We start from the raw sequence: 27,152 nt of genomic DNA, 5'->3' as shown, positions 1-27,152 counted from the left end.
ACCCCTTTCCACTCCTACATATCCCAGTGCCCAAACTGTTATTCATGATCTTCTTCATCTAAGTGAAACACAAGTCAATCTTAAGTTACTCAGGCAACAAGTCTTGAGGTTACACTCATATTTTCTCGTTTTTTTAAATGTGAAAACTATGACCTCTACCATCAAAGTATATTTAGAACCTGATGTTTTGCACTACTTCCAGTTCTACCAACTTATCCTCTCTTTCCTGGATTACTGTAAAACTTTAACTGGTGCCACTGCTGCTTTTCTTGACTGCGTGTAACCTAATCTCTAGATCGCAGCCAGGAGGATTCTTTTGAAAGACAAATTGGATTCTGCCCTTTCTCTACTCAAAACCCACTGGTGGTCTCTCATTTCACATAGGGAAAATCAAAGTCCTTGCAAAGACCAACAAGCGCCTACATAATATGCCTTATTATTTGCTTTCAAATCTCATCAGCTACTCATACTGCCGCAGTCATGCTGTCTTCCTTGTTGTAAGGCTCAATGAACAGGATAGATCTATTTCACCTTTGCTGCTTTGCATTGACAGGGACAGTCTTCTCTTTGATGTTCAGAAAACTAATTCCATTTGTCTGCTCAAAGTCTTTCTTCAAATGTCAACGTTTTAGAAATATATAATATTTTCAATCTTTTTTAAAAAATTCAATATTAGGAGCATTATCTCCCAATGCTCCTAATATCTCTCATCAATAATTATACTTTCTACATTTTTCCAAAGCACTCATCACCTACCACAATATTATGTAACTTACTTATATTTATAGTTTATTGTCTGTGTCTCCTTGTCCAGTTAGCTTTTGGTCAATTCCATGCATAAACATAACCAAAGCCAATAGACTTATCTTGCTGGGGGGCAGAAGAGGGAATATAACATACATTCTCATCCGTTACTGGGTTTATAGATGAGGCCCCTATAGTAAAAGAGTAACAAGAGTAAAGTATATAATTTTATTGAATATAACTTTTTTTTTTTTTTTTTTTTTTGAGAAGGAGTCTCACTCTTTCGCCCAGGCTGGAGTGCAGTGGCACTATCTTGGCTCACTGCAAGCTCCTCCTCCTGGGTCCACACCATTCTCCTGCCTCAGCCTCCCAAGTAGCTGGGACTATAGGCGCCCGCCACCGCGCCAGGCTAATTTTTTGTATTTTTAGTAGAAACGGGGTTTCACCATGTTAGCCAGGATGGTCTCGATCTCCTGACCTCGTGATCTGCCTGCCTCGGCCTCCCAAAGTGCTGGGATTACAGGAGTGAGCCACCGCGCCTGGCCAATATAATATTTTTAATACGTAACAGCCTTCAGAAAAAAAGACTCGAAGAAACAGAAAAAATGTATATTTTTATGCTAAGTTTAATGAATGAATAGTGGAAAAATATGATTGAAAGACAAAAATTGTTTGATTAAATGACAATAAAGTGGAAATATTTATTAATCCTCTGGTAATAAACAGGGAACTTAACAATGCCTGTTGGATCAGATTCTTCTTGGCATCTTTGTGTCTTTTCTCCAGAAGAGAAAAAGTATATTACTTTTCTCCAAAAATAGGAAAAAAAAATACTTCTAAAATGAAGGTCTTATGACCTACTTTAAAGGAAAGTCAGCTGTGTTTTAAGGCCTACTTCAGCAGAAAAGGATCAAGGGGAAGATGAAAGTGATATTTCTGCTTCTGCTGTTTTCTCAAATGCCAAGATACCATATTTAGAGGTGATGTGTTTTGAATCCCACCATTGTAATGTCACAAGCAGGAAAATTCAAGTCTCTATTACTTACTGTTCTCTATCTTAGAACACCTGTTTCTACCATCTCAATGAAAATTTGAATGGGAAGGCAGTACCACTTAACGATCCAATTTCTGACATCAAGTTTTGGCTTTTCTTCCTTTCCTTTTTCTTTGACAACCCTGTAAGTTTTCAAATTATGAAAAACAAAACAACAAAAACAAAAAAACTGCACTGCAAGATGCAGGTAAAGACTACCTTCTTTAGAAAATCTAAATTCATTTTCGTCTATTTCTGCATATTGATATATCCTTGCCTAATTTTATCTTTCTCTTATGGGAATTTGCTTTAAAAAAAAAAAGCAAGAAGAAAATAGCAAATTTCAACATTTTTCTTTTTTTCTATCATTTGCATTAGTGTTCTAGTTTTGTTTGCATTTGGTTTGCCCCACTAGGCTAGCAGATATGATAGTATTTACTACAATTACATCAACATTTGTGGTTTCTTCCCTTTCCAGTATATGTATACAAGGGTTGCATATCTCTCCAATTGCCTCCCGACAACCTGTAGCAGTTAAGCACAATCATGTAGTTTTCTGTTTTTAATAAAAGTTATATATTTGATTTAAGCAACCTATGGGTAGGAAATCTTGGAGTAGTTTTAATTTCTCCTTTTCTGCACTGAATTAATATAGGATTGCCCAAGATGTATTTAGTGTGAAATGTGGACAGCAAACTGCTTAGGCTCACATGTAAACTTTAACTGAAAAAAAAAAAAAAAAAAGATAAATAAATAAATAACACCTTTTATTGTATTGATCCACTGAGATTTTGGGATTTTTGTTCCTGTAACATAACTTATCCTATTTAGATTTGATCAGATGTAAAACAAGGTACTTATTTCAATTACTATGCTACTTATGATTAGGTTCTATCTCATGTAAAAAAAACCACCAGACAATAATAAATCTAAAAAGATAGAAACTCTAGAAAGATAGAAATAATAACTCTAAAAAGATAGATAAATGATACCTAGAAGGTAGCCCAAATCTTATATTAAGGTTTTATAGTATAGATATATAGGCTTTTTCAATATTCTCTGGCTCTATTATCTTTATTACTAGGATATCTTCTATAAGCCCAAGTATAGAGTGACAGTAAGTATTGGTTTTCTCAGGACATTTCCATTTTATACCTATTGCTTTGGGTTAACAATTTTTTTAAAAATTTCCTTTCACTCTAATGGGTTCCAGACTGAGCGATAAATTATATGATCACTCTTGACAAAAATTTTCTTCTTGTTCAAATTCTAGTCAGGCTCCTCTGACACTTTTCTCAAGCCTTGAATTTTAGGCTGCTGTATCCACCTCTGCACTGTCTAATTTCAGCAAAAATCCTGCTAAGCCAGTTTATCCAGAAGGCCCCATCTTTCATATTTGATACACTAAATATCTGATTGGGCTCTTTATCCTCCACTATTCTCCAGATGATGTATAATCACTCTAGTCTACCTTTAGCAAGAATCCTGTTAAGTCAGTTTAGACAAAAGCCCCATTACCTTTGATTTCTTTTCTTGGTAATTTTTTATCCACTGACCCCCAACTTGAACCTTAGCTACAAATTCCCACTTTTTCTTCAATTCAAAGTTTACCTCAATCTCTCTATCCTACTAAAAACCTCATGCTAGTAGCCCCTCCTTGTTCAAATATGTGCTTTTGTTTGCATTTGGTTTGCCCTACTAGGCTACCAAATGTGATAGTATTTACTACAATTACATCAACATTTTACAAAATTTTACATGTGCCATGAATAATTTTTTTAATTTAACACTCCATCTATAATAGAAGTTTAAACTCCTATTGTCACTTCTGAATTCAGATGGAATTCAGTAGGTTAGGAGAATGAGAGGTGCCTGAATTCTGCTAAGACATAGGTGGAGTTAACAAATTGCCAGCCATTATTCCAGAGATCACAAGATTTGCAACTTACCCAATTCACTATTGTAGAAACTAAAATTGTTGTTGTGAGATGTCTTTTCCAGAGTTTGCATTTCTAATGACCAACTGGCTCTACTTGGACCCTTAACTCTGGGCTCAACAGGTCCTGTGACCCTACTCCAAAGCCAACTCAGTGCATGAAGACCATTTTCCACACCCCTATAATTGCATCCCTAGCCAAACAGCAACACGCATTCCCCTAACCCCCTGCCCACCAAACTATTTTTGAAAAACCCCAGCCTCTGAATTTTCAGGGAGATTGATTTGAGTAATAACTGTCTCCCATGTGGCATGGCTGAGCTCATATCAATTAGATTCTTCATTGCAATGCTGTGGTCTCAGTGAATTGGTTTTGACTGTGCAGTGGGTAGGAAGAACTCACCAGGCAACTACAAAATCTTTCCTTAAACTATGTGTTTTTATTTAAGAAAAAAGTCTTAGTATCACATCTTCAAATATTTGAACTAGTTTACAATTGCTGTAGTTTAAGAGTAGGAGGCAGATCTTGTAATAAATAATTTGAAGTACTTACAGACAAGTTTTGGATTCAGATAGACAGCATTGTGTCTTTTATTTTTGTTCTGCCCTGTGTGACTTCTTCTTAAAGTATGTCTTTATCGTATATCACCTCTCTAAGACTTGACTTTTCTTTGTGATTGAAAAAGAATTATTAATTAGGCCATGAAAAGATAAAAGGGTTATGGTATATAAAGAATCTAGCATAGAATATATCTTTAATAAATATTTGCCATGATTATTATTATATCAATGACCTAGATGCTGATCATTATAATTTATGCAAATTCTATTAGGAAACATTCATAAACTCTTGAATATTATCTGAAAACTCACTGAAATAGCTTTGTCCTACTAAGCAGACATATGAGGACACTCACTTATGCAAGCAATGGCAATTAACCAAGCATTCCAATTCTATTATAGAGTCCTACATCCTTCATCAGAAGTACTGGAGAAGGATATGCTCTCTTGATTTCTAAAAAAAGGCATTCATCCTATGCTTACTTCAGGAGATTGATTGGGTGTGGATGCTTCATTTCCCTTAGAAGAGATCAAATTAACAATTAACACATTCATAGGTAGAAGCAGCCTGAGCTTAGAGGAATTTTATAAAGTCTTACCTGGTGAAAAATTACAAATTGCCATAATAATACACGATGTTAAATAAAGGGATTTCCCTGAATTCAGAAAAGCATAGTTATAAGTATGTATTTTTAACAGAAATTAGAAAAGGCTTTCGGTTTTATAAGTTTTAAAATTTGTTTTGAAAGTACATTGGCTTCTACAGGATAATTGTAGTATAGAATTAAATATATATGAAAAAAATTGTCATTTTAGCTTATTAGTGTTGAAAGAAATTGCACCTTTTATTGTTATGTGATAAGAAAATTACACTGTAAGTTTTACTATGAGTCAAAACAAATTTCAAATTGAAAAACAAGAGAAAGAGAAAAGCAAAAAGAAAGAGAAAGAAAGCAAGCTTCTAAAGTTGATAAGAACCAATGAGTGAACTACTCTTCAATGAAATTTGGAGACAAAACTATCTGCAGCTAAATCTTGATACTTAAATTATAACACAGAGTTAACTTTAAATTGTAATTTTGGTTACATTCAGATCACATCATTTGCTATGTATTTACAAGATAAAATGATTCTTTCAATTTAAAATACCCAAGTTGTCATTTGTGTTAACTTTATTAATTTTTATTCCTCATAAGCATCCTGTATTGATTGTCCCCTTTATATGTTTAGATTTATTTCTCCTAATCCTCACTCTGTGAAGTCCCTTCAGTCAATTAAATTTCTAACCCCATTTCTCTGCCAAGAGATTTCCCTCATTCTCTCACATAATTGGCATATTTTTCTCTTTGAGTTGTAAATCATTCTATATCCTTTCTGTCCTCTTAGTAGTTTTATTTTGGGATTAATTATACTATTCTAATGATGCTTCCCTGATTTCTTAAGCCTTCAAAGTATTTGACATGATATAAAGCTGTAAAACCAAATAACTTACTGCGGGCCTCTGCGGTATCTGTTTCTCTAGGCTGAATAATGCTGTCAGTGGGATAAAAAGGTGAGCATTGAAGTAGGTCAGGGATTTCCTTACAAATAGTATCACCACTCTATTGCTTCACTATAGAAAATAACAAGAGCATGTTTTATCTGATTGTGAAGGCTTTGGTGTCTTTGCTACACTTTTAAGGCTGCAGGCCACAGTGGAATAGGTTGAATTAATCTCTTTAGGTTTAAGCTTATTTATCAAAAAGGAAGAAGGTTGTATGCTAAAGTCTTAGGTCAAGCCCCCTGCTTTCACCACTATCTTCTACCTTCATACAACTGAGATGTGACTTAATAACATCTTTACACATTGAATAATGCTTTGCTCTGCCTTATGATGGCAGAACACAGCAAGACATTGTGTAAATGTTGAAAGATATAATATCATTAATCCAGGTATAAATCCAGCAGCAAGAGAGTAGAAAGATAGAAGTACACAGGGAATTTGCTGAAAAATAAGATATATAATTTGTTCAGTTTTTATAATAAAGATACACACATCTATTTTGTATATATGTATATAACGAATATATATATTGAAAATAAATATAAATTCAGATTTTTAGGTAGAGCTATAATTCAGAACTCTTTTTTTTTTGAGATGGAGTTTGGCTCTTGTTGCCCAGGGTGGAGTACAGTGGTGCCATCACAACTCATTGCAACTTCTGCCTCCCAGGTTCCAGCGATTCTCCTGCCTCAGCTTCCTGAGTAGCTGGGATTACAGGCATGTGCCACCACGCGCAGCTAATTTTGTATTTTCAATAGAGATGGGGTTTCTCCATGTTGGTCAGGCTGGTCTCAAACACCTGACCTCAGGTGATCTGCCTGCCTTGGCCTCCCAAAGTCCTGGGATTACAGACATGAGCAACTGTGCCTGGCCCATAATTCAGAACTCTTAGATGTAAGATACTGTCTAACCTAAATATATTTTAAAAATTATTAAATACTGTTAAATTATATGTTATCTCTCAGGTCCTTGAGTGAATTTCCATTCGTTCTCTTGGGTAGTTCGGTTCAGATTTCCTAAGCATAGGCAGTGGAAATGAATGGCATATTTGTCAGAGATCTGGTTGTTAATGATAACAAAAGTGGTTGTGGCCTCAGACAAATTTACAAAGTTATCAAGTTTTATTATTGCAAAACTACCATCTGTTAAGATACTCTCAAAAAAGGACATCCTCTCTCCTTTGTCCCCAAGGCCAGCCCCAAATCATCTATTTCTTTGTGTCATTTCCTCCCCTTCTTCCACTTGTGACTTTCTGGAACCATTTATTTTAAACTCACTGCAGGTAGTTTCTATATGTAAAAGTAACAAATAAAAGATAATACCTGCCTTAGAAAACTAAGACTAATAATGTATATATTCAACAAGAATAATATCTTATCAATTTTAAGCATAATATGCTTTTGGGCAACAGAAAAGTAAATAATTAGATTTGTTAAAATGATGTGTAAGAATCAGAAATTATTCACAGAAAGATTGTCAGTTATAAGGATTATTTGGAATCAAGTATGAAGTTTGTTAATATGCAGCTTTTTGGGCCCAGAAAAGGGTGATAGGTGGAATCCCTTAATCAGCATGTTTAACGAGTAATATAGAGAATAATAATAATAATAATAATAATAAGTAACAACGTTGAATACTTATTAAGAAAGAATGGTGAACTGGTTAATCTACTTACCACCATTTCATAGACCCAGATTTAAGCTCTCGTATTCATTGGGCAAGTACATTAGCTATGGGGAAAAGAACCACCAGCAAGAGATACCAGGCAGAACTTGCGGAAAGGTATTGTACAAGTAGACTGTTGTTAGAGTAATATGAAATAGCAGCCACCCCTAATCTCAGTGATTTATAACAGCAATGGTTTGTTCTCCCACATATAGATTGGTCTCATCTGGCCAGCTCTGTTGGACTGCAGTGGCTGGAGCTCCATAGGACTTTATTTTAGGGGAAAGTCTGGAAGGACAGCAGCTACTTGGGGTAAGCTCTAAGTTTTCATAGCGATTGTCAGAGGCTCAAAAGATAGGGGTAATTATACCTTCCCGACAGGTAAGCTGCCATTGTATTGACTAAGGCACTTGAAATGGCCAAGGTCAGTATTAGTAGAGTGGTGTGTGTGTCAAATTCAGTCGGGAGACAGAATACATGACAGTTATTCAAAAATAATTTAATTAAAAGCTTGAGAATGAGATATAAAGATGTTAACTAGATAATAGAAAGTTACCACCCTTCTGCCTAAAGGAACAAAGAGAGGAGTTTCAAATAATCAAAATTTATAAATGTAGATGTGGCTTAATTATGGACTGAATTGTGACCTTCCAAAATTTATGGGTTGAATCCCAGCACTCTAATGTAACTGTGTTTGGAGATAGAACCTTTAAGGAGGTAATTAAGATGAAATGAGTTCATAAGGGTGAGGCTTAAATTCAACAGGGCTGTGTCCTTATAAGGAAAAAAAGAGACATAAAAAGTGTATGCACACAGATAAAAGACCATGTGAGGACGCAGTACAAGGTGGCCACCTGCAAGCCAGGAAGAGAGGACCCACCAGAAACCAACCCTGCCATAACCTTGATCTTGGATTCCAGCTTCCATAACTGTGAGCAAATACATTTCAGTTAAGCCGCTGAGTCTGAAAGTTTGTAATGGTCAACTGAGCTGACGGATATAGGCCCCATGGAGGTGAAATCTAAACTTCAAAGATGGAGGTCTTACTCATATGAATTCTGAGGAGCAGTTCCTTGGGCATGAGACACAATTTTTTAGGATGGATAAAAATCATGATAATATAAAAAATAGTTCAATATTTAGTAAAGTCGTGTCAAAATTATTCCATAAAATTGATTTTTTGAGGTTACATTAGCTGTACTTCTGTTGAAAGCAGAAGTCTCTTCAAAAATTACATTCAACAATAATTTAATTGTAAAAATACATATTACATTTTGTTTTATCCAAATAAACTAAATTGATTGACATAAAAAGCTAGAAAATAAAATAGTACAGAAAAAAAATAAAACATAAAAACATGAACATTTATAAGCTTATGTTTTATGTAGGGATACCTTATATTCAAATATTGTTAATTCAAAGAATAACAATTAGATATGTATTTTTATTTTTGAAAATAATATTGCTTTCTATTTTATTTTATGATATCTATTTCTACACATATATGGGGCACATGTGATATATTGCTATATTGCTACATTCATAGAATGTGTAATAACTGCATTTATGCTATCCATCACTTTAATTATTTAAAATCTTTACATATTGGGAGCATTTCAAGTCCTCACTTCTAGCTATTTTGGAATATACAATATATTGTTGTTAACTATAGTCATCCTTTCCACTATAGAACATTAGAACTGATTCCTTTTATATAACTGCGTGTTTGTACCCACTAACCAACTCTTCTTCATCTGTCTTCTCCCAATACACAGCCTTTCCAGCATCTTGTATCTATCATTCTACTCTCTACCTCTATGAGATCAAATTTTTAGCTCCCACATATGAGTCAGAAGATGAAATATTTGTCTTTCTGTGCTTGGCTTAACATAAATACCCCACTTTTATACATGTTGCTGAAAATGTCATGATTTCATTCTTTTTAGAGCCAAATAGTATTCCACTGTGTATATACGCCCCATTTTCTTTATTCATTAGTCTACTGGGCACTTAAATAGATTCTGTATCTTTGCTATTGTAAATAGTGCTGCAATAGATGGGGTACAGGTTTCTTTTTAGTATACAGAGATATATCTTCCTTTTTAAGACAAATTGTAATAAAATAGAGATGCAAATTAAATGGAACAGAAAGCAAAAGTTGTAAAAAATTCAAGCAAAGGGTTTTACTGGTAACCAATGCATCCAGCCTAAATAATAATAAGGCCAAATTGGAAGATCGAAAGGAAGCTGCCAGAGCACTGACTGCTCTCTGCTGGTGGAATTCTACCAGTGAATTGGTAAGCCACTAAAAAAACACAAAGTCTGCAATAGAAGTCATACAAATAATGTTAAATATAATGCAAACAATTGTAAATTTTTGAATAGTTGTAAAAATATGGTTTTAAAATTATCACTATAAAAAATTTACAATCACCAACATCTACAGCAAATTGCAGCCTACATTTGGGAGTCTCAGGAAAGCTTTATTCTATGTGTCCCAAGGTACAGAGCAAACAATTCAGAGACTTGTAAATCATCATGTTAACTGGAGTGAGCTACAAAGAGTTTAAATATTTTACACAAAATCATTTACAAAAACAAGTTCAGATTACATTAGACCATCCTGTCTATAAAAGTTCTTTCCTAACCAAATATTTACTCTCAGGGTATGTCCTTGTCATCCAGCCACTGGCACATCAATGGCTCTTCTCCTGATTCTCCCTCCCTCCTCTGTATTACTTTCTTCTCATCTCACATTCCTGTTGAGAAACAAAAGCAAATTTGCTGATTTTTCTCTTACGAAGCCTTTGCATGATCGCTTTCATTATTTTGTTTCCTGCCTACATCCAAATCTCATATTAAGTAAATTATCACGAAATATTTTACAACAAAGAAATTTCCTTACTTATGATAGTAGGGAGTGGTATGCTGAAACCAGCTCACACAGATTTTGTGGCTGCCTTCCCAACTCTACATTCAGTGATGCCACTTTGGCAGCTTTAAAGCGGTGCCTGTATAGAGAGAAGGAGGGATGGAGGGAACATTTAGATAATTGAAATGAGTAAATTGGGGCTTCTTCTCTTCCCTGGAGAGTCAATTCTTTTAACATTTCTCAGTGCAGCACTAGAATCAATTGTTTTAACATTTGTCAGTGCAGCACTAAAGCCATTTGTTGTTAGGAAATATTAACAATGATGACAGTATTCGCTAACATTTGAAGTTTATTTGGACTGATATTGTAAACATTTTTATACCTTAAGCCAATTAGTACCAAAAATAATCACATAGATTAGGTAGTAGAATTTCCCATATTATGAGATGATTATACTGAGGTCAGAGATGTTGGAGCTCATTCAAGGTAATCCTTCCAGTAAGTGCTAGTACAGCAGATAAAAACTGCCTTGGCCGGGCGCGGTGGCTCACACCTGTAATCCCAGCACTTTGCGAGGCCGAGGCGGACGGATCACGAGGTCAGGAGATCGAGACCATCCTGGCTAACACAGCGAAACCTCGCCTCTACTAAAAATACAAAAAATTAGCCAGGCGTGGTGGTGGGAGCCTATAGTCCCAGCTGCTGGGGAGGCTAAGGCAGGAGAATGGCGTGAAGTGGGGAGGTGGAGCTTGCAGTGAGCTGAGATCCGCCACTGAACTTCAGCCTGGGTGACAGAGCAAGACTGTCTCCAGAAAAAAAAAAAAAAACAACAAAACTTCCTCACCCAGATTCTGAACATGAGCTTAGAATATTAGAAAAATATTAGGAAGGAATATCTGGGAGTTGTGAGACCTGAGAATAAGTCCCTGTGTTCCATTTTTGCTCTTTGGCCTTGGGCAATTTGTTTTCTTCAGTCTGAAATGAAGTCTCCCCAAAACTATAGATAAAAAGAATTATCTTACAGGATTGTTTGATGAATATTTCAATGAAGTTACAAAGTTTTTCATTAATGTAAAACATGTAAGGCATTTGTAATATTTAGCTAATACTTGAATAAACTATTTCTTCATTTTCCTTTACTCATTATTCCTGGTTGTATGACTTGAGTTCTCCTTATATAAAAATATGTGACGATTTTGGACACATAAGAAACAGAATTGTCTTATTTTTCAAATATTTTTCCTATTTGCAGTGGGCTTTAGCTCCTCAAATATATGACTACAGTTACCATGTTTTCCTAAATAGCCTCTTTTTAAAAAGAAAATGTGGTTCTTTTTAACATTTAAGTTCAAGGGTACAAGTACAGGTTTTTTACATAGGTAAACTTGTGTCATGGGGATTTGTTGTACAGATTATTTCATAACCCAGGTATTAACCCTAGTGGCACCCATTAGTTATTTTTCCTGATCCCTTTCTCCACGCCAGCTCCATCTGTGCAAAACGGCCCCAGTGTGTGTTGTGCCCCTCTTCATGTCTGTGTGTTTTCATCATTCATCTCCCACTTATGAGTGAGAACATGCGATATTTGGTTTTCTGTTCCTGTGTTAATTTTCTAAGGCTAATGGCCTCCAGCTCCATCCATGTCCCCGAAAAGGGCATGACCTCATTCTTTTTGAATTTTAATTTTAAGTTCCAGGGTGTGCAGGTTTGTTACATAAGTAAACGTGTGCCATGGTGATTTGCTGTACCCCTCAACCCATCACCTAGGTATTAAGCCCAGCATGCATTAGCTATTTTTTCCTGATGCTCTCTCTCACCCCACCCCCTAAGAAGCCCCACTATGTGTTGTTCCCCTCCCTGTATCTATGTGTTCACAGTGTTCAGCTCCCACTTATAAGTGAGAATATGTGGTGTTTGGTGTTCTGTTCCTGCATTGGTTTGCTGAGGATTATGGCTTCCAGCTCCATCCGTGTTCCTGCAAAGAACATGATCTTGTTCTTCTTCATGGCTGCATAGTATTCCATGGTGTATATGTACCACATTTTCTTTATCCAGTCCATCATTAATGGATATTTAGGTTGATTCTATTTATTTGCTATTGTGAATAGTGCTGCAGTGAACATATGCATTCATGAATCTTTATAATAGAATGATTTATATTCATTTGGGTATATACCCAGTTATGGAATTGCTGGGTCAAATGGTATTTCTGGTTCTAGGCCATTGAGGAATTGCCACACTGTCTTTCACAATGGTTAAACTAATCTACATGCCCACCAACAGTGTGAAAGTGTTCCTATTTCTCCACAGCCTTGCCAGCATCAGTTGTTTCTTGACTTTTTAGTAATCATCATTCCAACTAGTGTGAGGTGGTATCTCATTGTGGTTTCCATTTGCATTTCCCTAATGATCAGTGATAGTGAGGTTTTTATCATTAGAGTGAACCGACAACTTACAGAATGGGAGAAAATTTTTGCAATCTATCTATCTGAAGAAGGTTTAATATCCAGAATCTACAAGATACTTCAACAAATTTCAAGAAAAAAAAAAAAAAACAGCCCCATTAAAGTGGGCAAAGAACGTGAACAGGCACTTCTGGAAAGAAGAAGTTTAAGGGCCAACGAACTTATGATCTTACTCTTTTTTATGGCTGCATAGATTTCATGGTGTATATGTATCACATTTTCTTTATTCAGTCTATCATTGATGAAAATTTAGGTTGATTTCATGTCTTTGCTATTGTGAAGAGTGCTGTAATGAACATTCATGTGCATATGTCTTTATGATAGAATGATTTATATTTCTTTGGGTATATACCCCATAAGGAGATTGCTGGGTCAAATAGTATTTCTAGCTTTAATTCTTTGAGGAATTGTCATACTGTCTCACACAACAGTTGAACTAATTTACACTCCCATCAACAGTGTATTAGCATTCCTTTTTCTCCACAACGTCACAAGCATCTGCTATTTTTGACTTTAGTAATAGCCTTTCTGTATGGTGTGAGATGGCAGCTCGTTGTGATTTTAATTTGCATTTCTCTAATGATCAGTGATGTTTAGCTTTCTTTTTTTGTTATTTGTTATTCTGCTGTTGTGAGATGACATGTTCTGCATATATCTGTTAGATCCTTTTGGCTTAAAGTGTAGTTTAAATTCAAAAAGTTTTCTTATTGATTTTCTGTCTGGATATTTTATCCAGTATTGAAAATGGGGCATTACATTATCATACTATTATTGTATTTCTATTTCTGCCTTCAATTTGTTGGTATTTTCTTTATATTTTGGTGCTCCAATGCTGTGTATATTCCAACATATTGATGTATTTAAAACTCTTACAGCCTCCTGATTTCAAATTTCTGTATATATAAAATGACCTTCTTTCCCTCTTGTGATAGTTTTTGACATAAAGTCTATATTGTCTAAAATAATTATAGCTACCCCTCATCATTGTTTATTTCCATTTGCATGGAATACCGGTTTTTTTCTATCTCTTCACATTTAGCCTATGTGTGTCCTTTAAGCTGAAGTGAGTCTTTTATGGGCAATATATACTTGGGTCTTGTTTTTGTTTTTAAATCTATTCAATCACTCTGTATCTTTTGATTGAAATTAAAATCCATTTACATTTAAAGTAATTATTGATAGATAAGGACTTAATATTTCCATCTTAAAAATTGTTTTCCAGTTTTTATGTATCTTTGTATTTTCTGAGTTCCTTAGTCCCTCTATCACTGTTTCTTTTAGATTCAATGATTCATTGATTTTTTTGTTAGTAGTATGCTTTAATTCTTATCTCTTTATATTTTGCATATCTGCTATGATTTTTTGCTTTGTGATTACCATGAGGCTCATATAAAATAGAATATAGTTCTAATAGTCTACTTTAAACTGATAACAACTTAATTTCTATCACATTAAAAAATCTTACACTTTCATTTCCCCCACTTTATGTTTTTGATATCACTATTTACATCTTTTTAAATATATATCTATGAGCAAGTTATTATAGCTATTATTATTTTAAGTACTTTTCAATTTTAACCTTTTACTAGAGTTAAAAGTGATTTACATACCATAGTTACAGTGTTAAAGAATTCTAAATTTGTCTATATACTTGCATTTACCAGTGAGTTTTATACTTTCATTTGAATTTGTGTTACTAATTATCATGATTATATTTCAGATTAAATAACTCTCTTTAGCATTTCTTATAAGGCAGGTCTAGTAGTAATGAATTATCTCAGCTTTTTTCATTTGGGATAATTTTTCTCCTTTATTTCTGATGTACGGCTTTACCAGGTAAATTATTATTGGTTGACAATTTTGTTGTTGTTGTTTTTGTTTTTTCATTTAGTATTTTGAAAGTATCATCCAAATCTATCCTGGCTTGCCAGGTTTATTGTGAGACATCCACTAGCAGTCTTGTAAGAATTCATTTGTATGTGACCAGTCTCTTTTCTCATGCTGCTCTCAAAATTCTCTTCATCTTTGATTTTTGACAGTTTGATTATAATGTGTCTCAGTGAAGTACTCTGTGTTGTGTCTGTTTGGGAATATTTAGGCATCATGTACCTGAATATCTTTATATCTTTTCATATTTGAGAATTTTTCAATCATATTTCTTTAAATAAACTTTTTCACCCTTTATCTCTTCTTTATCTGGAAATCTCATATTTTTTATATTAATTCTGTTGATATTTTCACATAAATTTGGTAGACTTTCTTCATTTCTGTTTGTTTTCTTTTTTCTCATTTGATTGGATGATTTCAAGTGATCTGTCTTAAAGTTCCTGGATTATTTTTTCTGCTTGACGAAATCATTTGTTGATTACCTCCACTGATTTTTTTTTTTCATTTAATTCATTATAGTCTTCAGTTCTGGAATTTCTGTTTGCTTCTTTTTTATGTAATTTTTGTCTTTGTTGAATATCTTTCTCCATGATGTTTTTCTGATTTCATTGAGTTTTCCATCTATGTTTTTCTTAGCACTCTTGAGTTTTTTTATTTTGAATTATTTGTCTGGTACTTCATAAATCCCCATTTATGGGGCCAATTACTGGAAAATTATGGTGTTATTTTGGTGGTATCATGTTTCCTTGAGTTTCAATGTTCCTTGAAGCATTTCATTTCAATCTTCACCTTTTAAGAAGCGATTACTATCTCCTGTCCTTTTTGACTGGATTTGGGAAAGAAATGCCTTCACCAGTAAGGCCGGCTAGGGATTCTGAGGCTCTCTTGAACCTTTTATATAAATACACCTGCTCCATACCTCTGTTCCCTCTTGAGGGAGAAAATTCTTAGGATCATATGTCTTTTTTTTTTATCCTGCAAAGGCAGGTCAGGGGCTGAGAACTTCCCATTTTTTTTCCTGGTATTGGGGGGTACCGGTGGGTCACTTGGAGAAATTCACAGTTGTATCCCAAGTGACTCATAGACAGGCACCTTGATGGAGTCTGACTAGAGGTTATACGAAATGTGGCTATTTGTTGAGTTCTGAGTTTTGCTTGCTATGAATCCTACCTCTCTTCCCTGCTTCCAGCTTCTCCCAACCACTCATCCATATTGATTACCTCAGTAATCTGGGTGGTGTGAAAAATAAGTGGGTCTCTTGGGCAGTAACCTGAACAGAGTAAGAATCCAGGCACTCACCCATTATACTCTCATTTTCTTCCATGGAAGAAATTGCGGGCTAAAGGGACCTCAATCTCTTTTGGTACTGAGCTGTGCTACCTCGTGGAGGGATGATATGGCTTAAGTGAAACTGTTGTTCTTAACCTTTACAATGTGATTATTCTCAGATTTTTTGCTCCAAAGGTATGCTAGACCTTCTCTTCTGTACTCCTGGACTCCCAGAAAGGTACTTTCATTAGTAGACGGTGGTCAAAATTAGTGCTCCTATGGAAAGACAATGGTAGAAAATTTCTGTACCATAATGTTGCTGATGTCACTCTTCCTTAAATCGTCTTTTCTTCTTAGTAACATCAGCATTTTAATATAGCATTATTATAAATTTTAGTTCCTTATTAACTGGTGTGTTAACTCTGGAATACTCCAAACTGTTTCTTTTTCAAAAATTATAAAAAGTTTAATGTTTCACCTTTTCTTTTTTTTTTTTTTTTGCCCTCTTTTAAGAACTCCTAAAATGTTTGTGGCCCAACAGCTTCTTGGTGGCAGACATTGCTGATATGCTGCTATGACCATAAATTATTTTGGCTGGAGTGTGATTAATAATTTACTCTTGCAGTAGTCCTTCAGATTTTATTTTATTAATGTAAGAACGCACTTAGAATCATCTCCTGATTCATGCATAGCTATATCAGTATTCTGTGCAGAATGTTAGGAAATGGATACTGCTGAATATTTAGGGCCCTACCTTTCAATAGAACCACTGAACACATCAGCATGTCTATATGTCTCCAGTATGACAAATCTTTAGGAACATAGGAATTCAAAGGATGTATTTTTTTACTCAATGCTTCTAAAAAGATTTATAAAATGCATTTGCCCGTTCAACTGTCTGTCTCTATAGTGTATCTCCAGGCATATAATTTTTCATCTTATCAGGTGACTTTTACCAATTTGACAGAATCAAACAATTAAGGTAAACCATAGCTTCAGTTTTGAAAAATAATGCTCTAGTTTAGAAGGAATGTATATGGCCCTTTTATTCCAAAATTCTTGTGTTGATTTTTTGGTAGAAGTTTCTAGATAATTAGTTCTAGTTTTGCTATACATAATATCTGTTTATTTTGCCATAATAATGTTAGCAAAACATTATTAGTTCTTCTAATATGACTATTATAAGATATTCAAAAACAATTCTCAAACATTGTATTAAAACCACTGGTATCATTGATTCAATTGTAAGACCCTTAACATTCCTGATTAATTACATTATTTCATTTCACTGAAAATTATTCCCAAACTTTACTTTTTTTAACATGTAGAATATAAACTCATGAATAGAGACCATGCCTCTAGATATTATTTTATTATTTTAAATTATTTTAAGTTGGCATAAAAATGTCCATCAGATTATTATAGACAGATCTTACATAGAATCCAGAATACTCGTTTGACATGTGAAAAAAAAAAAAAAACAGTAAAGCAGAGGTTAAAGTGAGTTGCCAAAGTCATAGGTTAATTATTTGCCAGTATATACAGGTTAATTTAAGTTTCTTGATTACAAGTTCATTATGTTTCAGTGGCACTAGTGCAATTAAATAAATCATGGAAACCAATAAGAACTAGTTAACACACTCACAAAATCCACATTTACTAGGATGCAGTCTTGTTTGAAACTCTGTAGATACAGCCACAGACACACTAAAAGATATTGTTAATCCCCTTGGTAGTAGCTGTAAACTTTTTTTTTTCTTTTCTGTCATTGAGTATGTGAATCAAATCTCAGTGTAAGTAGTAATATCAGTATACTAATTAAATGAAGTATAGTAAGTATAAGAAATCCATAAGGAGGAAGCCAGTGAAATAAATACAGCAGGTAATTAGAAAATGCTCTTTTTTAAAAAAGGCCAAAAAGATAGAGGCCTCGTTTGTTGTGGCAGAGCCTTAAACAGTGAAATATTTTGCTCTGATAACACAATCAAGGGTTTAATGTACTTTATATGGATAATATGGTTTAAAAATAAACAAAATTTAGGTAAAATATGGCAGAGTAAAGAAACTTTTATTCCATTTTTATAATTCATAAGAAATTATAAAAACGTTGAATAATAAGGGCAAGAAATGTATTTCCCATGAAACTGGATATAAAACTAACCAAAACCTCAGATTATGAACTGTAAATTATCTGTACAGTGGCTATATACAATGGGGGATACTGAGATCCTATACTTACAACTTAAGATTTTACGCATCACATACGTATCCATAAAAGTATATCATATATTGGCCGGGCCCAGTGGCTCACACCTGTAATCCCAGCACTTTGGGAGGCTGAGGCGGGTGGATCATGAGGCCTGGAGTTTAAGACCAGCCTGACCAACATGGTGAAACGCCGTCTCTACTAAAATTATAAAAATTAGCTGGGCGTGGTGGTGCGCACCTGTAATCCCAGCTACTCGGGAGGCTGAAGGAGGAAAATTGCTTGAACCTGGGAGGCGGAAGTTGCAGTGAGCTGAGATAGTGCCATTGCACCCCATCCTGGGTGACAGAGCAAGGCTCTGTCTCAAAAAAAAAAGTGTATAATATAGTCTGTAAATATTCATAAATTAAACTATTAATAAAAAATGAGGTTAATAGTATGGATGGATGAAGAAGAATGATTGTTTTTTCAAATTTATTAGTCTGGGTAATAAAATTCTACATACTTTTTGCTATGTGACTTCCAACAGAGTAGACAGAGTATATATCCTCATCACTTTGACTTTGGGTTTACCATGATGCTTATTTTAATCATTGAATGCTGGCAAATGTGACACTAGCAGATGCTTTAAATGTAGTTTTGTGGTGGCCCTCGCTCTTGTCATAGCTACTTCCTATCCCTCACTGAGATGCCCCCCTCACTCAGGCTCTTTTGACACACTGTCTTAGGCCACTGTTTTTTTTTTCACTCTTCACTTTGGAAACCATTCTCACTCAGCCAGAGTTTAAATACTCTGCACTTCTCACTTTTCGTCCAACACTTTCCATCTAATCCATAAACAGGCTACCTAGCTTCCCCATCCTGCACCTTGTTGCCCTACTCATAATACAATATTTCTAACCAATGTGTCCCTCAGCCACTTTCTAGACTACTCTTATTTAGCCCTCAACACCATGATCAGGGCCATGACAGGACCCCTTCCAGCTATTTGATGGGACACTAACTTGCTAGACCATTAGTCCTACATAATGGCATAATAATATTTTTAGAAGAAAGGGGAAAAATAAGGTAGAAATAGCAGGGGAAGAGAAATAGCTATGGTCTGGTTTTGAGTAATATTGGGACGAGACATTTTCTCATATTTTAAAAGATGACACTTAGCATGGTGAATCCAAGAGACTGAAGTGAGGTCACGGTTCAGAAGTCTAATGCAGCCCTCTAAAAGAGACATGATGATGCCATGGATAGTGTGTTAATATGAAGATGTGAGTAGGTTATGGTTTCTGAACATCTTTTGAAGGAAAATACAATAGTATTAGCTGATGGAGTTTGAAAGAAAGAGAGAAGAAAGAAAATATTTTCGGTGTCTTAAAAACCTGGATGCTATTTACTGACATGGCAACCATCAAAGGAAAATTAGTTTTGAGGGAAATTTCAAGAACCTGGTTTTGAACATATTAAATCTTTCAAGTGTGTTTTGTATTTCAGAAGAGCTGTCGATTGTATAGAGGAATATGTAAGACTGAAGATTAGAAATAGCCCAGAGCTTAAATTATGAATTAAAAATAAAATTACCTCTATTCAACTTCACTTGAAACAATGGGTTTGTTCATGTAATATAAAAAATGACTAAAGAAAATACAGAAGGCAGATAAAATAGTATCTGGAATATTATGAGAAGAAAAAATATAAAAACTGCTAGAAATATGTTTAAGTGCTGTATTTGTCTGTTCTCACAGTGCTGTAAAGAACTACCTGAGAAAGGGTATTTTACAAAGAGAGGTTTAATCAGTTAATGGTTCTGTAGTCTCTATAGGCTTCTGGGGAGGCCTCAGGAAAATTACAATCATGGCAGAAGGAAAAAGGAAAGCATATCTTCATATGGCCAGCAGGAAAGAGAAAGAAAGCAAAATAAGAGGTGCTGCACACATTCAAACAACCAGACATTGTGACAACTCTATTATGAGACAGAACTAGGGAGATGGTGCTAAGCCATTAGAAACCAACCCCATAATCCGACTACCTCCTACCAGGCCCCATATCCAAAATTGGGAATTATAATTCAACATGATATTTTGGTGGGGACACAGAGCCAAACCATATTATTCTAACTCCAGTCTCTCCTAAATCTCATGTTCTTCTCACATTTCAAAACACAATCATGCCTTCCCAACAGTTCCCCAAAGTCTTAACATATTCCAGGATTAACTTAAAAGCCCAAGTCCAAAGACTTATCTGAGACAAGGGAAGTCCCTTTTACCTATGAGCCTGTGAAATCAAAAACAAAGTAGTTACTTTCAAGGTACAATGGGGGCACAGGTGTTGGGTTAATGCTCCTGTTCCAAAAAGGGAGAAATTGGCAAAGCAAAGGGGCTACAGGCCCAATGCAAGTCTGAAAACCAGCAGGGCAGTCATTAGATCTTAAAGCTCCAAAATAATCTCCTTTGAGTCCATGTCTCACATCCAAGACAGCTGACGCAAGGGGTGAGCTTCCACAGCCTTAGTCAGCTCTATTCCTGTGGCTCTGAAGAGTACAGCCCCAGCAGCTGCTTTCATTGGCTGGCATTGAATGTCTGTGGCTTTTCCAGGCACACAGTACAGACTGTAGGTGAATCTACCATTCTGGGGTCTGGAGGATGGTGGGTCTCTTCTCATCATAACTCCACTAGGAAGTGCCTCAGTGGGGACTCGTGTAGGGGGCTCCAATTCCACATTTCCTTTCACACTGCCCTACTAGAGCTTCTCCTGAGGGCTCCACTCCTGCAGCAAACTTCTGCTTGAACCTCTATGTGTTTTCATATATCCTCTGAAATCTAGACAGAGGCTCCAAAGCCCCAATTCTTACCCTCTTCACAGCTGCAGGCCTATCACCACGTGGAAGTTGCCAAGCCATTTTATGCTTTGCACCCTCTGGAGCAGCAACCTGAGACATTGTATTTGGGGACATTTTAGCCATGGCGGGAGCTGGACTGGCTGGTATTCTGGGCACCATGTTCCAAGGCTATACAGAGCAACAGAGCCCTGAGCCTGTCCCACAAAGCCACATTTTCCTTCTAGGCCTCTGAGCCTATGATGAGAGGGGCTGTTATAGAAGTCTCTGAAATACTTTGGAGAAATTTTCCTCATTGTCTTGGCTATTAACATTTGGTTCCTCTTTACTTATGCAATTTTCTGTAGCCTGCTTATATTTTTCCCTAGAACATGTTTTTTTCCTTTTTTACCATATGGTTAGGCTGCAAATTTTCCAAACTTTTATACTCTGCTTCCCTTTTAAATATACATTCCAGGCCAGGCATGGTGGCTCACACCTGTAATCCCAGCACTTTGGGAGGCCAAGGCTGGTAGATCATGGGGTCAGGAGTTTTAAACCAGTCTGACCAACATGGTGAAAGCCCTTCTCTACTAAAAATACAAAAATTAGCTGGGCATGGTGGTGCATGCCTGTAATCCCAGCTACTCAGGAGGCTGAGGCAGAAGAATCACTTGAACCCAGGAGGCAGAGGTTCCACTGAGCCAAGATTGCACCATTGTGCTCCACCCTGGGGAACAGAGCAAGACTCCATCTCAAAAAAAATTTATATATATATATATATATGTTATATATATTTTATGTGTGTGTGTGTGTGTGTGTGTGTGTGTATGTTCCAGTTCCAAATAATATCTTCGTTCACACATATGAGGATATACTGTTAGAAGCAGCCAGGCCTCATCTCAAATGTTTTATTGCTTAGAAATTTCTTTCACCAGATAACCCAAATTATCACTCACAAGTTCAAAGTTCCACAGATCTCTAGAGCAGGGGCACAATGCTGCAAGTCTTTTTGGTAAAGGATAACAAGAGAGATCTTTACTGTGGTTCCAAATAAGTTCCTCATCTCTATCTGAGACCACTTCAGCCTGGACTTCATTGTATATATCACTATCAGCACTTTGGTTACAACAATTTAATGTCTTTAAAAAGTTTCAAACTTTCCCTCATCTTTCTGTCTTCTTGTGAGCCCTCCAAACTGTTCCAACCTCTGCCTGTTACCCAGTTCCAAAGTTACTTTCACATTTTCAGGAATCTTTATAGCAATGGCCCACTCCCTATACCAATTTTCTGTATTAGTCTGTTCTCACATTGCTAGGAACTACCTGAAACTGGGTAATTTATTTAAAAAAGGCTTAATTGGCTCATGGTACTGGGGCTGTACAAGCTTCTGCTTCTGGGTAAGCCTCAGTAAACTTACAATCATGGTTGAAGGTGAAAGGGAAACAAGTACATCTTCACATGGCCATCATGAGAGATAGAGAGTGAAGGGGGAAGTGCTACACGCATTTAAACAACCAGATCTTGTGAGAACTCTACCAAAAGACAGCACTAGGGAGATGGTGATAAACCATTAGAAACCACCCCCCACAATGAGCCAGTCACTTCCCATCAGGCCCCACCTCCAACCCTGAGAATTACAATTAAACAGGAGATTTTGGTGGAGATACAGAGACAAACCGTATCAAATCTAGATGATTTTCCTGCTAAATGTTTTCAAATTTAATAAAGAAATAATTCTGATGTTATTCAAAATATTTAAAAGCACAAAAAAAATCACAAAAGGTTCAAGACAGTTTTTGGATTCAAACTTTATATAGATACCAAAATTCATAAAAAGTAACACAATTAACACACAACAATTGACATTATAAACTCAGATTACTAATGAATATAACACAAAAGTCTTATTAAAATTTTGTCAATTTTCATTCAGAAATTCCATACATATATAAATATATAAATGTAAATATATACCACATAACCCAAAAGTTATTCATGGTTATGAATGTATAAATATTATTGACTCTATCAATAAATAATAAAAGAAAAATCAATACATCCTAAAAACAATATAATTTTTTGATATTTTAATTAGGAATTAATGCTGAATATTTAACAAATCAAAAACAGATGGATATGTATTTAACATGATAAATATACATAGAATTATTATATGGATATAGAGCTATAAATATTTAAAAGGCAGCTGCATTCTAAATGAGAAACCACTAAATCTAGTAATTTTCATAGTGTAGGACAGTACAAGGATATCTACTCTGATCTTTATCATTTAACATTATTCAAAGATACTAGTCAAGACACTTTGAGGAGAAGAGTAAATATCATATATAAATATTTCAGAGAAAAAAGCAAAATTGTCATTGGCAGAAGAAAAAATTTGAATAACTGAAAAATAAAAAAATTAGAAAGTTCTTTTAAAATATGAGAATTCAGTGATTACATTACTACATAAAATCAATTCATTGTCAATAACTATTTTTAAAGTCATCTAAAAACTGAAAGAGAAGAAAAAAGTTTTACTTTTCTTATAATGAAGGTAAAAGGCTCAGGAATATGCATGGAGTGTAAGTGAAAATTAATTTACAACTCCATTGAAAGAAAAAAATGAATGTAGAAGTCATAAGGAACAAGATTAATAAATTTAATTATATAAAATGCGTCCTTCATAGATAAGTTGCTAAGATATTGCAAACTGGTTATGTATTTTCAGTTCATATGACAAAGTGCTAATTTCTTAAAACACAAAGTACTTTTAAGATTAATAACACAACATAAAAAATAGAAAAAAATATAAGTAGGTCACATAATTATATTAAATGTACCAACCATTTAAAAAACTAGTTTTATGCACATATGGTGTAAGTTATATTGTCTAGTTAATAGTGTTGTACAAAGACAATTTTCTAATTTTGCTAATGTACTTGCACAGATAACATTTGTGTTAGATGCTGTCATCAGGAAAAGCTGAATGAAGAGTACACTAAAACTTTCTGTACTATTTTTGCAAATTGAAAGTTCATAATAATTCCTAGTTTAAAAGTTTTAAAAATCTAACACACTCTCACATAGAATGATAAGCAATATAATTTAGAGCATAAAACAGTCTCTCTCCATGTGTGTGTGTGTGTGTGTGTGTGTGTCTGTGTGTGTGTATGCATATATATTTATAGTGTTAGTCTGTTCTCATGCTACTAATAAAGACATACTGGAGACTAGGTAACTTATAAAGGAAAGAGGGTTAATTGACTCACAGTTGGGCATGGCTTGGGAGGCCTCAGGAAACATGGCAGAATGGATTGAAGAAATCATGGCAGAATGAGAAGAAAACAATTTGTTCTTCACGTGTTGGAAAGAGCGAAGTGCAGAGCATAGGTGGGGAAAATTATTTTATAAAACCATCAGATCTCATGAGAACTCATTCACTACCATGAGAACAGCATGGAAGTAACTGCCCCTATGATTCAATGACCTCCAACTAGGTCCCTTCCAAGACACGTGGGGATTATGAGGACTACGATTCAAGATGAGATTTGGGCAGGGACACAACTAAATCATATTATTCTGCCCCCGACCCCTCCCAAACCTTATGTCCTCACAATTCAAAACACAATCATGGCCTTCAACAGTAACTCATTCCAGCATTAACTCAAAAGTCCAATTCCAAAGTCTCATCTGAGACAAGGTGAATCTCTTCTGCCTATAAGCCTGTAAAATCAAAAGCAAGTTAGTTACCTCCTAGATACAATGGGAGGACAGTCATTGGATACATACACCCATTATACATGGAAAAAATTGAACAAAACAGAGGAGCTACCTGTCCCATGCAACTCCAAAATCCAATGAGGCAGTAATTAAGTCTTTAGGCTATGAAATAATTTCCTTTTCCTCCATGTCTCACATCCAGGACACGCTGATGCAAGACATAAGCTCCCACAGTGAGCAGCTCTGCCCTTGTGGCTTTACAGGGTACAGCTTCCCTTCTTGCTGCTTTCACGAGCTGGCATTGAGTGCCTGCAGCTTTTTCAGGGTCATGGTGCAAGCTGTTGGTGGATCTACCATTCTGGGGTCTGGAAGATGGTGGTCTGCTTCTCACAGCTCCACTAGGTAGTGCCCAAGTGAGGACTCTGTGTGGGGGCTCCAACCCCACATTACCTTCTACATTGCCCTAGCAAAGGTTCTCCATGAGGGTTCCATCCCTGCAGCAAACTTTTGCCCTGACATCGTGTTTTTATACATTCTCTGAAATCTAGGTGGAAGTTCCCAAACTTCAATTCTTGACATCTGTGCATTCACAGGCTCAAAATGACATGGAAGCTCCCAAGGTTTGGGGCTTGCATCCTCTGAAGCCATGACCCAACCTATACCTTGGCCCCTTTTAGCAACATCTGGAGCAGCTGGGATGCAGGGCAACAAGTCCCTAGGCTGCACACAGCAGGGAGTCCCTGGGCCTTGCCCACCAAACCATTTTTTTTCTTCTACGCCTCCAGATCTGTGATGGGAGGGGCTGCCATGGAGGTCTCTGACATGTCCTGGAGGCATTTTCCCTATTTTCTTGGCAATTAACATTCATCTTCTCATTAGTATGCAGCGGGCTTGAATTTCTCCCCAGAAAATGAGATTTTCTTTTTTATGGCATTATCAGGCTGCAAGTTTTCCAAATTTTTATGCTCTGCCTCCTCTTGCATGCTTTGCCACTTAGAAATTTCTTCTGCCAGATACTCTAAATCGTCTCTCTCAAATTCAAAGCTCCACAGACCCCTAGAACAGGTGCAAAATGCCACTAGTTTCTTTGCATAGCAAGAGTGACTTTTACTCCAGTTCAGAACAAGTTCCTCACCTCCAATGAGACCCTCAGCCTGGACCTTATTGTCCATATCACTATCAACATTTTGGTCAGAGCCATTCAACAGGTCTCTAAAAATTTCCAAACTTTCCCATTTTTTTTCCTGTCTTCTGAGCCCTCTAAGGCTCTAGAAAGTTTCAAGGTTTCTAATGTTTTTCTGTCTTCTTCTGAGCTCTCCAAACTTTTCCAACCTGTCCCTGTTACCCAGTTCCAAAGTCGCCGCCACTTTTTGGGGTAACTTTACAGCAACATCCCACTCTACTGGTACCAATTTATTGTATTAGTCTGTTCTCACACTGCCAATGAAGACATACCCGAGACTTGGTAATTTATAAAGGAAAGAGATTTAATTGACTCACAGTTTATCATGGCTATGTTAACGATGGAGGGCTTCCTGGTTCTTGGCGTCTTGAACAAAGAATTGGACAAAATGCACAAGAAGGAAGGAATGAAGGGTTTTAGTGAAAATGAAGGTACACTCCACAGTGTGGGAGCAGGCCTGAGCATAGTAGCTCAAAGGCCCCATTACAGAATTTTAGGGAGTTTAAATATCCCCTAGAGGTTTCCATTGGTTACTTTGGGTATGCCCTGCATAAATGGAGAGAATGAAGTGAAGTTACAAAGACATTTATGGCATATGCCCTATGGCGAGGATATTTCCTGTTATAGCTTAAGTGTGAATCGGCCTTATGTTCCCTGCCTCCAAACCCTATTTTCCTGACTCAGTTGGGGAGGCCTCAGGAAACTTTCAATCATGGCAGAAGGGGAAGCAAACACATCCTTCTTCAGATGGCAGCAGGAGAGAGAAGTTCAGAGTGAAGTGGGGAAAAGGCCCTTATAAAACCGTAAGGTCTTGTGAGAACTCAATATCATGAGAACAGCATGGAGGTAACGGCCCCCGTGATTCAATTACCTCTCAGCAGTCTGTCCCAGGACACGTGAGGATTGTGGGAACTACAGTTCAAGATGAGATCTGCGTAGGGACACAGCCAAACCCCCCATATAATATATATACACACACACTATATATATACACATATATATACACACACACGTATATATGGTGTATATATATATATAGTATATATATGGTATATATATATGGTATATATATATGGTATATAATATATATATGGTATATTATATATATATATACACACACACACCATTACAGTTTTGAACCATCAGTGGTAAACCAATCCTTTGGATGATAATAAAGGTTAAAAATGCTTATTTCAAAGCTGAAAGCTGCATTAGTCAGGATTCTCCAGAGGGACAGAACTAATAGGGTATGT

General features: G+C 35.8%; 1 long non-coding RNA gene across 3 annotated transcripts in view; it reads left to right on the top strand.

The window, feature by feature from the left end:
* LOC131382487 (uncharacterized) overlaps window positions 1-27,152 on the top strand; it is a 131,130-nt gene that overhangs the window by 14,033 nt on the left and 89,945 nt on the right. For 2 of the 3 annotated variants that reach the window (XR_009212007.1, XR_009212008.1), the window contains exon 2: window positions 7,698-7,794. This is a non-coding gene — a long non-coding RNA (uncharacterized LOC131382487). Of the gene's footprint in view, window positions 1-7,697; window positions 7,795-8,334; window positions 8,414-27,152 lie in introns of those variants that run through there. The other variant, XR_009212009.1, reaches the window with a different exon arrangement.

The sequence above is a fragment of the Hylobates moloch genome, unplaced genomic scaffold, assembly GCF_009828535.3.
Source record: "Hylobates moloch isolate HMO894 unplaced genomic scaffold, HMol_V3 SCAFFOLD_30, whole genome shotgun sequence".
NCBI classification, from domain to species: domain Eukaryota; kingdom Metazoa; phylum Chordata; class Mammalia; order Primates; family Hylobatidae; genus Hylobates; species Hylobates moloch.
This window is presented reverse-complemented; position numbering and strand designations above follow the sequence as displayed.